This window comes from Trichosurus vulpecula, chromosome 1 (assembly GCF_011100635.1).
Source record: "Trichosurus vulpecula isolate mTriVul1 chromosome 1, mTriVul1.pri, whole genome shotgun sequence".
Classification (NCBI taxonomy): domain Eukaryota; kingdom Metazoa; phylum Chordata; class Mammalia; order Diprotodontia; family Phalangeridae; genus Trichosurus; species Trichosurus vulpecula.
Window position 1 is genome coordinate 514,556,953 of NC_050573.1, and position 13,315 is coordinate 514,570,267.

General features: G+C 40.8%; 1 protein-coding gene across 1 annotated transcript in view; it reads left to right on the forward strand.

The window, feature by feature from the left end:
- Positions 1-10,980: 10,980 nt before the first annotated feature.
- The window catches only part of APC (APC regulator of WNT signaling pathway), a 135,649-nt gene continuing 133,314 nt past the window's right edge, over positions 10,981-13,315 (forward strand). Inside the window, exon 1 of the mRNA XM_036740971.1 lies at positions 10,981-11,335. The gene's annotated coding sequence lies outside the window, so the exon portion shown is untranslated. The remainder of the gene's footprint in view (positions 11,336-13,315) is intronic.

A 13,315-nucleotide genomic window follows, 5' to 3' on the forward strand; every position in this document is an offset into this window, starting at 1 on the left:
AGGTTTTTCTTGTCCTTTCATATGATATAATTTACCCCATTCTGCCTCTTCCTTTCCTCTTCTTTCAGTGCAATCCTCTTTCTCATTCCTTAATTTTTTAAAAATATCATTCCCTTAAAGTCAACTTATACCCACACCCCCTGTCTATATATACTCCTTCTAAATGCCCCAAGAGAGACGTAGTTCTTAAAGAGTTACAAATATCCTCTTCCCATGTAGGGATATAAACAGTTTAACCTTATTGAATAACTTAGGTTTTTTTTTTCTTTCCTGTTTACCTTTTTATGCTTCTTTTGAATCTTGTATTTAAAAATCAAAACTTCTGTTTAACTCTGGTTTTTTTGTCAGGAATGTTCAAAAGTACCCTATTTCATTGAATGTTCATTTTTCCCCCCAGGAAAGACTATGCTTAGTTTTACTGGGTGGTTGATTCTTGGTTGCAATCCAAGCTCCTTTACCTTCTGGTATATCATATTCCAAGTCTTCAGAGCCTTTAACATAGAAGCTACTAAATCCTGTGTGATCCTGACTGTAACTCCTCAACATTTGAATGGTTTCTTTCTGGCTGTTTGCTGTATTTTCTCCTTGACCTGAGAGTTGTGGAATTTGGCTGTAATATTCCTGGGAATTTTCATTTTGGGATTTCAGGAGATGATCAGCAGATTCTTTCAATTATTATTTTACCCTCTGGCTCTACAATATCATGGCAGTTTTCCTTGGCAATTTCTTGAAAGATGCTGTCCAGGCTCTTTCCTTCCTTCCTTCCTTTCTCTTTCTTTCTTTCTTTCTTTCTTTCTTTCTTTCTTTCTTTCTTTCTTTCTTTCTTTCCTTCCTTCCTTCCTTCCTTCCTTCCTGCTTTCTTTCTTTCCTTCTTTCTTTCCTTTCCTCATGGCTTTCAAGTAGCCCAACAATTCTTAAAATTATCTCAGGTATTTTACATTTTCTTCCATTTTTTCATTCTTTTGATTTTGTTTGACTGATTCTTGATGTCTCACAGAGTCATTAGCTTTACGTGCCCAATTTTAATTTTTAGGGAAATATTTTCTTCAATAAGCTTTTGTACCTCCTTTTCCATTTGGCCAATTCTACTTTCTAAGGAATTCTTTTCTTCAGTGGATTTTTGTACATCTTTTTCCATCTTTTGTGCTTCCTTTACTGAGTTATTGACTGTTTTTTTATGATCTCTCACATTCTTTTCATTTCCTTTCCTGTCTTTCTACTTCTCTTATTTGATCTTTAAAATCCTTTTTGAGCTCTTCTAGGAGGACTTTTTGGGCCTGAGGCCAATTCATAATTCTCTTTGAGGCTTCACATACAGGCTTTTCGACATTGTTATCCTCTTCTGAGTTTGTATTTCGATCTTCTTTGTTGCTAACAGTAGTTTCCTAGGGCCAGGGCTTTTTTAAAAATTCATTTTCTAGCCTATTTTGTGACTTTTAAATTTAAGCTCTGCTGCTGGGATACAGGAGGCACTGCCACAAGTTTTTTGTGAGGGGGCCAGTAACCTGGTCACTGGCTTGCTATTCCAGGGTCTTCAGGGCTGGCAGCTAGTTTGTTCAGGGTAGGGATCCAGGGCTGGCACTTGGCTCTCCAATAAAATTTAAGGTTATAAGAGTTAGGTTTATGTTTTCCTCCATTTGTTTTTGAAATTTTTTGGTTTTTTTCTGGTATTGTTGGGTATTATTGTTTTTCCTTTCCATCTGTAAATACAGTACTTTTTCTCTTCAGGTATTGTTGCTCACTCTATTTTAAGACAAGCCTATTCCCATAGGCTGTCTTCTGATTAAATTTAATTCCTTTTATCTAGTTAGCTAATTCATCTTCTCTTTTTCCAGTTAAGTAATCGAGTAAAATTCTTTTTCTTCCTCTTCATCTTGTTGTTAGTCTTCCCCCCATTTCCTTCATGTTTTTTTTTAATAAAAAGATGTTTCCCTTATTCCACTTCTATTATTCTTTGACTCACAACCCTCATACTTACTTATTATTCCTTTTTAAAGTCTCTGTATTCCTCATGGAAATGAAATTTCTAAGGTACCTGTTTTGAGTTTCCTCTTCTAAACAATTTCTATATTGTCTTATGGATCTTGCTCCTTCCTCACTTTTTTTTCTACTATAAGTACTGACCCATGGTAGGAATTTTCCTGACTCCCTGATTATGTAGTCTACCATCTACGCTTCCCATGATTATTTTGTCTTCATTTAACATGAAATATCTCTGGGTCCATGCCCTCCCATTCTTTTGTATGTTGGTCACCCCCAGGAGCTCTGATTTCACTTTTTATGAGGTGGGATGCTGTCCATGGAAGCATAACATTTATAGGTAGTGGTGTCTTTGGCACAAAATCCCTGCAGATTATATATACCATAAAGTTCCCATATCTCATTACAGAATATCTTCCTCTTCCAATCCCCATGTGAGTAGTATTCAGTGAGATTCCCTCCCACCACTGAATCAAGATTACCTTGTTTCTTTCTCCTTTTCAATCCCTCCCTTTATTGTCTCACCAACTGTCCTGGAGAGACTACAGCAGTTATTTTTCTTCATGTTTTACAATTGACTTAATTAATGCATATCACACATTCCTCTCTACCTTCTACCTCCCCTTTCCCCTTTTATGTACCCTACCATAATGTAATCTAGGCTCACAGAAAAAAACCTGATTCACCTGTAAGCAGGTGTTGTGATGTTTAGTCCATAGTGTTTCAGGTCTGTTCCTCTCTCTGTTCTTCCATCTACATTCTGCTTTTACCTTTGTCACCTAATCACCCCTCTGTTTTCATTTTTGTCCTTTGAAACACATTATTTCAAATGCCCTTATGAAATGTCTGCTGGGTGCAGAATTATCTTATGTTCTTCAAATGTCCTTTCCTTTATATTTGAAGGGTTTTCTTCTAGTCACTTGAAGAATTTCTTGCCTGTCACTAGGATTGTTAACTACTGTCTTGGTACTTGCAAGACAGGTTTCCCCCCACAGCCCCACCCAGAGGTAATCTGTAGATTCTTTCAACTAACTGGCAATTTGTTTTCTGTGTTGGCATCTTTCTTCTACGTTTTGTATTAGGGTGTTCAGGTTTTTGCTTGTTATTTTTTTCTCGGAGACCCATAATCATGAAGTCACCTCTACATATCCTGTCTTTCAGGGCACTATGTTTCGCTTATGTAAAGATTACATTTTCTTTTTCTATTATGCTGGAGTGACTTTCAGATGGGGATAACCCGGAGCCATTTTGCCGCAAGAAAGCATTGTTATGGTGAAGGGCTGCTCATTTTCTCTTTCCTGTTTTCAATGATAATTAATAAAACAGATATTGTTTTTCTTTTTATCATATGGTGTCTGCCTGACCTTTTATTTACAGCATTTGGTAGGCTTGGATGTCTAATTTTAATAATCAGATCACATATGGGATAGACACAGAGTTGAAGAAGATATACACATGGCTTCATTCTATTCAATAATACTTTGTATTTAAGTGTTCTTTGCTTTTATTTTTTAAAATTCATATTTAGAAAGATAATCTTTAAGGAATTAATACTCAAAAACCTTCTTTAAGATTTTAGTATTAGAGGCCTAAACAATTTGGTGGTGTCATTTGAAAGAACACAAGAAGAATTTAGCATTTTCACAAAGAGAATGATTGAAAGAGGCTTTACTAGATTTGTTTTCATTTATAAGCCAGCTGTCTGAGAATCAGACTTGGCTAATTATCCACTTTTGCACAGATGGAATATTTGCTTTTCCCTATCATTTAAAGGGGAAAAAACTGCATCTCTGACAGCTTACTCTTTTATATTTTTTTGGTTTAGTTGAAAGGATTTAAAGAATAAGTGGAATCTGCAGGAAGTGTGATTTATTATATTGTAAGCAAGGCTATTTCAGGTATAGGAGGTAGAATAGAAAAAAGAAAAATTAGTAACACCTCATATTTACATAGTACTCAAAAGATTAACACGTCTACATATACTCATCATTTCCACTAAATGCCCTGCCCAGTAATGCCATTACCACTGAGCTAAGATGGGGCAAAGCTGCCATTTCAGGACAGGTACTGGTACCTCCTCACATCCTAGGTCTCTCATCTCCATGACCTAGCTCAGGACTAGATACGGAAACATTACACACTCCTCAGGTTCTTATTTAGGAGATGTTTTTCCCAAGCACTTATGAGAGAACTAACAATGGCCCTCTGCCGTCACAGTCTGTTCTAGACAAACTTGTCTACTTGGTGTTCTCCAAACACTACATTCCATCTCTTAACCTCTTTACATACTTTACATACTTAGCTCCATGCTTCTCTCCTCAATTCCATCTCTTAAATTCCCAAGTGGTTTTGAAGTTTCAGTTTATGTCCTACCTCCTGTTGGACACCTTTTCTGATTCCCATAGTTTTTCGTGCTCTAAACCTCCTCTTCAAATATACGTATATAAATATATCCATATATACTTGTCTGTTTATATGTTGTTTCCACTAGTGGAATGTGAGCTCCTTTAGGGTAGAGCCTATTTTTTCATATTGTCTTGTATCACCAGAACATTGCGTGCGCTTAGTGAATCCTTACTGGATTAAATTAGATCCCAACTCTGTCATCTAACATGTTAGCTGTCTCTCCCTCTCCAGGAATCATGGCATATCATCATCATAGCATTTACAGTTTGAAAGTTTGCAATGCTCTGAACAAATATCTCATTTTATCTCTGTGAATAACAACAACCCTGGGAAGTAGTTACTATTATTAGTCCCATTTTAAAGATGAGGAAACTGAGGCTGAGGAAGGTTAAGTGACTTGCCCAGGATCACAGCCAAAAGGCCAGATTTGAATTCAGGTCTTCCTACATTACATCCAGGGTATGTGCCCTAGCTGTTCTCTACATCTGAAAATTGGACAACTATGCCCTCTATGCCTTTATGGAGGTCTTCCAGTACAGACCATCTAGACTGTGCTTTCTCCTTTAAGGAAGCAGACAGTGTATTATAAATTTCTTCTCATTTCCTACTCATCTTACTTATTTCATTCTATGAGACTGCAAACCATAAAAAAATGACCACAGGATAATAGATTTAGATCTGGAAGGGTCTTCACAGAGGCCATCTAGTCCTTCCTACTCAGTATATAGAGGAAAAAAAACGAGACCCAGTGAAGTTAAGTGACTTGATCAAGGTCATACAGACAGTAAATATCAGGGGCAGGATTTGAATCCAGATCCTCTGACTCTAATTAGCACTGAATAAGGGGATGAGTCTGGGTAGTGCCACCTTGCATGGGGGCTTCCAAGCACCCTGCAGGTCTTCATTGAAGTTACAGGAAGAGACAGGGCAAATGCAGCACCCAAGTGCCTCAGTTTGGCCATAGGGACACCATAAGGTTATAAATGTGTCCAGAAGTCATGGAGCAAGAATTAAGAAGTGAAACTGTAAGTAAAATTAAACTCTAGGGGAAGAAAAATGGAAGGAGAAAAAAATCTTAGAACAGAAGACAGAAAACCTTATTCAAGTGACTGACTCCTTGAAAAACAGAATGCAACAAACAGAGCATAATGATTTTGTGAGACAAGAAATATCGAAACAAGGTTAAAAAAAACCTGAAAAACTGAGAAGAAAATGTAACAACTTGCCCAGAAAATAAGTCAAGGAGAGATAATCAAGGAATCAATAGACTCCCCCAAAAGCATGAGGAGCATTACTTTACTTCCCCTCCTCCACTGAAGTTAGGCTAATTTTTCCCTGAAGGTCTTTGAATTCTTCCCCTTGATTCAAGGAACTCAAAGCTCAAAGGCTAAAAGGCTCAAACTATTGACATCACTTCCTGGTCACTTGAATACAAAACAGATGTGAGGTCCTCTACATGAAATCTGATGCTTGGCTGATGGACCATGACCACTTGCAACTCAAGCAAGGGAGCCTTGCTCATTCAGCTAAATAAATCTGAGGTGCCATTGACACATATATTCTTGTTGAATATCTTTTTCCTGCTAAGGCTAAGTAAATCTCCTGTTAATTGCTGAATAACCTGTGAACGTTTCATTTTGTTCCAGTATTGAACCTAAACCATCAGATGAATGGCCTGAGCCTAGCCTTGCCAAGAATAAAGGAATAGAAAAGACCATAGAAGATAAAATAGACAACTTTGATTACATAAAATTGAAAAGTTTTCCCAGAAACAAGATCAATGCAGTTAAAATTAGAGGGAAAAACAGTTAATTTTCTGATAAAAATCATCATGAGACCTACAGAGAGAACAGATACAAGTATATAAGAAAAAGAGCCATTCTCTAATAGGTAATTGGCACTTCTCAGGAGAAAATAACTAAGCTTTCAACAACCATAGCAAAAAAAAGTGCTCCATACTACTAATAAAAGAGAAATTCAAAGTAGAACTCAAGTTCTACACTCAGCACTTTGGCAAAGATAACAAAAAAGGGATGTGATAGTTGTTGGAGAGGCAATAGGAGGACTGGCATTGTTGCTGGAGCTGTTAATTGATCTGACCATTCTGGAAAACAATTTAGTCAGGTGACCATGGGGACTGTGTGGGACTTCTTGTGTGCTGGAGGTTTACATGTGCCCTGAAGGTTTTTAGTTGGTTAACAAGATGTGGTATAATCTGGGGAGAGGTTCAGTCACTGTTCTCCTGTGCTCAGTTCTGTGAATGAACAGAAGCACTCTTGTGGAACTCTGATCATGGTGTCTGCATCTTCTGGTGCCCTGGAACTGCGATCTGGAACCTAGTGAGGGCAATGCAACCAAGTCCTGCACCCAGTGCTAGCAAAGGGTTCCCTGTGATCGCCTTCTGACCAACTCCCTTACTGTCTGTGAGCTGAGAGCTGCAGAAGTCACCAGCACAGATTCAGTCCCACCCCCACCCCCACCCCCCAGGCCTGCTGCTGGCTTGCAGAGGTGCTCCAAATACCACCCCATTGAGACAGACTTTGCACACTGACCTTCTAAGTTGACTTAGGCTGGAAAAATTGTTTCATTCCATCCTTTTGTTGGTTCTGCCACTTCAGAATTTATTCTGAGACATTATTTTAAAACTGTTTGGAGGGACACTGGGGAAAGTTCAGGCAAGTCCCTGCCATTACTCTGACGTCTTGGCTCTGCCTTCCAAACGAGATATTTGTAAAGCTCTTAGTACAGTGTCTGGCACACAGTAAACACTTAATAAAAATGCTTGTTTCCTTCACTCTTTCTATATTAAAGCATCAAGCCCACCCACATACAACTGCAGAGATGGTCCCAAATCAGTTTAGAAAGGAATGTCTTCAACCAATTAGGGAAAGGGATGAATCTTTGAAGTATTTTTTTTAGAGGCAGTTGCGGGGCACAGTAGATAGAGCACTGCTGGAGTCAGGAAGACCTGAATTCAAATTTGACCTCGGACATTTACTAGAGGTATGACCCTGGGCAAATCACTTGGCCTCTGTTTGCCTCAGTTTCCTCAACTTACATAGGGATATTAACAGCACCTACCCACCCAGGGTTGTTGTGAGTGTCAGATCATATTTGTAAAGTGCTTAGCTTAACTGGTACATAGTAGGCACTATATAAGTGCTTATTCCCTTCCCTCCTCATCCTCAGCCCCCTTACATAGGACACACTACTGCCCATCCATGTGCATTTGCACTTGCTTTGACACATTCCTTGAAAGGTCCTCTTTCATCACTCTGAAGGAATCCCTTATTTCCTTCAGGATTCAAGTGCCACCTTCTACATGAAGCCTCTCATGATCTTCTCCTCCAACCTGTTAGTGCCAACCCCCAGCTCCCACAATTACCTTGTATATTTTTTATATACCTATATGTACATGTTTTCTCTCACAACAAATATAAGTTCCTTGAAGGCAGGGACTATTCCATTTTTGTCTTCATATCCTCAATGCCTGGCATGTAGGGATAGGGATAGTATTGTGACTTCATCAGTGTATAGAGCTCTCAGATGAGGGAACTCCCTTTACCAAAGCAGGCTGGTACTTTTTCTGAAGCTAATAACTTTAGTTTCACCTAGAAGACTTGTCCAGGATCAAATAGCAAGTGTATGTCAGAAATGAAGTTTGATCTTCCTAGGTCAAAGGGTAGCTCTTTATTCACTGGACTAAGCTGCTTCTTATCTGGTTTATAGTAGCTATTTAATAAATGCTTGTTGACTGATTATTTAAATCTTGTTAAAGTATATCTACATATTCCCAATTTCCTACTTTAGTACCCTTTATGAAAAGAGAATGTTTCTTCTTCTGAATTACATATCCTAGAATGTCAGTTGGTTCTCAAACTGCAATTACTGAACTAGCCTAACCTACGTGGTGTGTAGAAATATTCTTTTTATCATAATGCTCATGACAATAGTGTGTCCATTTCTGCTGTCCTTAAATTTGACTCAAATGCCCTTCATTATGTTTTCCTCCTCAGGTTCTAAATTTTCCTCATGAGGAAACCTTTGTAACATACCAAGCTATTCTCCTATCTCTTTTACCTTTCTGTTCCTTTTGAATAAAGCAAACTCCCTCAGGGCAATGCTCCAGTTATAAAGCCCCATCTTATTAAGTCTGAGTAAGGCCTATTAGGTCAAAATCTACTTGTCTTAGGATCTCTATTTTTCTTTGCTTGTTACGTACCTATAATGTCTCCATTTACATTTAGTCACTTGAGGCTTGGATATTCTCTCTTGTGAATATGTGATTGTCTTTACTACTTTTCCTGCTACGAGGTATGCTATCTAGTTTGATAGATATATGCAAGTACTGTCCTTTTTCAGATTCAGTTGAGTTTTGTGTTTAGAAGCTAGACTGGAAGGGATTGAGAAGTGGGGAGTAATTATGCTTATTAAGAACTTAACAGAGAAAGATAAGAGAGGTATAAGATAAATTTAGAAAGTTTAAATGGTATCCTAAACTCAGGATAAAGTTGATACTCCTTTATATAAGAAGCCTGTTGGAACACTTGACATTAAAGCCCCTTTACAATCTGACTATATGCTACCTTTCCAGACTACTGCCATGCACAAAGCTTCTGTTAGAACCAAAGTGATATAATCACTACTCACTTATACATTTGTACCTCTGTACCTCTGCTCACACCATTCCTCTGGTACATCTTATGCCTACTCTGACTCTCTGGATCCTAACTACCTTTAAAGCTTTGTATGGGGCAGTAGAAAGAGTGCCAGATTTAGAATCAGAGGACCTGAATTCAATTTCTAATGATTATTTACCATGGGTGTGACCTTGGGCAAATCACAACACTCCAAGCTTAGATTTTCTTTCATCTAAGATGAGGACATTGTGCTGGATGATCTCTGAGCTCCCTATCATCCTAAATTCCATCCCTTTCCTTTAATATCCTTAATCCATCGTGATCTCTTCCTCTTCTATATTCTTAAAGTATTTTTGTCTAATTTATTTAAGAAATAATATATTACCTAGCATTGTGAATTATACCTTTTCTTATGTATAAGTTTCGCCTCTGCAATAAGGTTGTACGCTACTTGAAGCCAGGGACTGTCTTATAATAACTCATAGTTTTCTCAACTGTAAAATGGGGTAATAATAGCACCTACCTTCCAGGGTTGTTGTAAGAATTAAATGAGATAATATTTGTAAAATGCTTTAACAGCATCTGGCACGTAGTAGGTGCTTATTAAACGCTTGAGCCCTTCCTTTTTCCTTCTCTTCCTTCCTTTTTTCCTTTCTTTCCTTCCCATAGCACACTGTGCCAGACACAGTGCTCAATAATTAATAATAGCATTTGTGTTTAAGGCTTACAAAGTGCTTTACATGTTATCTTATTTGATCTTGTGAAAAAGGGGGCAATTATTATTATCTTTTTATTATTATTACAGACGAGGAAACTGAGGCTGAAGGAGTTTCAGTGGCTTGCTAAGGATCACCCGTAAATGATCTGAACTCAGGCTTTCCTGATACAAAGTCCTATACTCTATCCAAGGTGCTACCCACCTGTTCCTGTTCATTTACCGATCTATTACCACAACCCTCAAGTAGGGCAGGTCTACATTACACCAAAGCACCGCTAGATACAGAGAAGTTGTTTGTTATCCGAAGTCAGGTTGTTACTGTGCCAAAGTTGAAACTAAAACTAAAACATCTAGGGTGAAAGTCCCAAGCTCCTTATATTGACTAATCAAGGAATGTACCCGCGCTAAGGACGGTCCTCAACATGGTGGCAGGACGCCAAAGAAATAACTCAGTCCTTCACTTCAAAGAGTTCATACTCTAGATGGGGAGGCATGAACACACGCGACGACTCGATTATAATCACAAAATCACACCAACAAACAATACAGCGGACAACTGGATAAGTAAAGGGCAAGTTAATGGATAGTATCCATCTAATAGGGGTAGAATTTAAAAGCTATCCTAGTGGGACTATGTTTGCATCTAGCTCCTAATAATAATATTAATAATAATAATAATGATGGCGAGCATGTATATCACGCTTTAAGATTTGCAAACACTTCACATTGAGTATCTCGTTTGATTTTCACAACAATTCTGTATAAAGTCGGGGCTATAATTATCTTCATTTTAAAGACAGGGAAAAAGGCTTAGCGACTCGTCCGGGGGCATGTGGCTGCTAAGGGGTTGAAGCAGAATTCGAACGCAGCTCTTGACTACAAGGCAGGAGCAGATCCTGCCTCGTGGAGGGAGAGCGCCGAGGCCTGGGTCCAGGGCGGGATGCGAGCACCAGCACCCAGACTGAGCCTGCAAACACAAAGCCCCGGGGAATGCTGGCGGGGAAAGGGGGCGCGGCCTTTACGCTTTTCCAAAGCCGCTAGACCGAGGCTGGGGATCTGCCCTACTCGACCGGGGGACTCCAGCCACAGCGGAGCAAACCCGGCCCAGAGTCACGTAGAGGAAGGGGCCCGCCCCTCGGGGACGTCTTGGAACGTGGGCACCGAGGCGGGTGAATGGAATAAGGCGAAGGAGGTACGGTCTCCGCCTACGCATGCGCACTGCGCCGCTCCCGCCTTAAACAAGATGGCGGACTCGAAGTAGGGAGGGGGGCGGAGTGAAACCGCCGGAAACCGGGCCGCGGCCAGGAGGGCGCCACCGGCGAGGGAAGCCCCCGGGCAGCCGGAGGAATGGGGCTTTCGGGCTGCGGGGTCGGCTCCCCTTGAGGAAAGAGGAAAGGGGGAGCTCGGGCTCCAAGCGCCGCCCTATGTCCTCCTCCCCAGACACCACTCCGCGGCCGCCTCCTGCCCCTCTTCCCTTCCGGACTCCGCTTTCGGTTTCCCGAGCTCCCGCGGCGGCCGGGGCTGCATCGAGCCGGGGGAGCGCCCCGGCGGCGCGGCCGCTCTCGCTGGCCGCGGGGCTAGTGTCCGGCAGGTGAGTGCGGCGGCCCCGGCTCGCCCCTTCTCGGGCCTGGAGAGACCCTCTCCCCCGCGTCGCAGCCCCGACCCCTCGCCCTTCCCCGCCTCTCATTGTGCTCGCTTCTTTTCTTTCCGAGCCCCTCACCCCCTTCCAGGCCTCTCCGCCCCCCCCCGCCGGGAGCTTCACGCTCACCTTCATCCCCCCTGGTGGGGCTGCTTCTGCCCGTGCCCGTCCAGGGGGCTTCATTTCGGTCAACATCGAGAGCTGTCCTCGGAGTCTGAAAGACCTGGGTTCAAGTCCCGCTCTTGACAAACACATCCAGCGTGGGTACCCCGAGCGGGGCACTTATCCACATCTCCCGGTGCTCCCCGCTACTCTCCCAGACTGCAAAGTTGCGGAACAGTCGCTGGTCTGTTTTGGTAAAGGGGTTTCCCTGTCCTACAACTACTCACATCAATTAAGTCCCCAGTTTGACCTCCCCCCGCCCAAATGCACAAAGGACTTTAGCCCTCGGTTCCGGTTCTTAACTGTTTGCTTCTGACCATGTGTGTGTTGTCCCGTTGCACCCACTTTCGTGTTATAAAGCTTCGATCTGCAAAGAAAAGGCTGACGATCCGATTTTTAAATTCTTCAGCCGACCCACGGACGGACATCTGTGAGGATGTGTTCACTTTAGCTTAAAGGGCTTTTAGAAAGTCTGGGGAGTTTGGACTTCCCACCTGCCTGGACCCTTCCACAGTGGAAGAACAGTGATTTTGAGTCTTGTTGACTGTGATTCAGTAGTGATAGAACGGATGCTTCTTCTTCCTTGGGATTAATTTAACCTTTCTGGTTCTCTCTAGTAAACCTTTGTTGGAATACTGGCCAAGGTGAACACGAGTTTTCTTTTATCTCTTATGAAATCTTGTCATGTTCTGGTTAAGTCCAAGTAATAGATCATTATGGACTGCAAGGATTTTATCAACTATACTTAAAGATACCATTTTATTATCTTAAGTTTTAATTTAGATTACAGATTGAAGTTTTCATGTTCTTTATTTTACATCCTTTTTTTAAAGGGTTGCATTGGAGAGCTTTAATTCAAAATGCTTCGATTCTTCTTGTTTGTTGCTGTTACTACTTAACAGTCTTTAGTTAATTGATACATATTATTAAAGTTACTTTATCTCTTTTCCTCTACTCTTCCTCCTCTCCCTTTTGCAACCAACTATAGTAATTGTTTTAAAGGTCCTCTCCAAACCCTGCCAGAATTCATTCAGAAACATTGATAAAATTTGCATTTAGAAACACTTGCTTTTTTTTTCTTGGTCAGTGTAATTAGGTTTTGCCTACTGTTTGAAGAAGTAGGGACATGAATTGTGATTTTCCTTCACAAATATATTTGGAAGTTACTCACCAGCATCAAATTCTACTTATTAACTACAGTCAGTTTCATGATGATGTGTTGTTAGGTGCTTTCTAGAGAAACTGAAAACATCTTCTCTGACCTTGGTCTAGTGGAAAGAGTGCTTCCCCTTGGATTCAGGAGGCCTGAGTTGGAATACTGACTCTACCACCTATGTCTTATCTTGGGAAAATCACTTAACTTCCCAGGGCCCCTAGATTCTTCATCTGTAAAATGAGGGAGTTTGACCAGATGAACTGCAGTCCCACCCAGCTCTAGCTCTATGATACTATGATCCTCAGTATTGACCTGAGTTTCACAAGTAGTTATTGAGCTAGAAGGAACCTCAGAGGCCATCTAATCTCCAATCCATTCATTTTTATAGATGAAGAAACTGAAATCCAGGGAGGTTAAGTGATCTACCCAAGATCCCACAGGAAAGTATGAGAAGCAGTATTTGAATCCAGAACCTCTGACTTTATAGACCTATGAGCCTGACTTCTATTTCAGACAGATTTCTGGATTATTTTTTTTGTGAGCATATAGAACCGGAGGCAATGAAAGAACCTAACTGTACCTGGGACACATTAATTATTTTTTGAAGGGGGTGC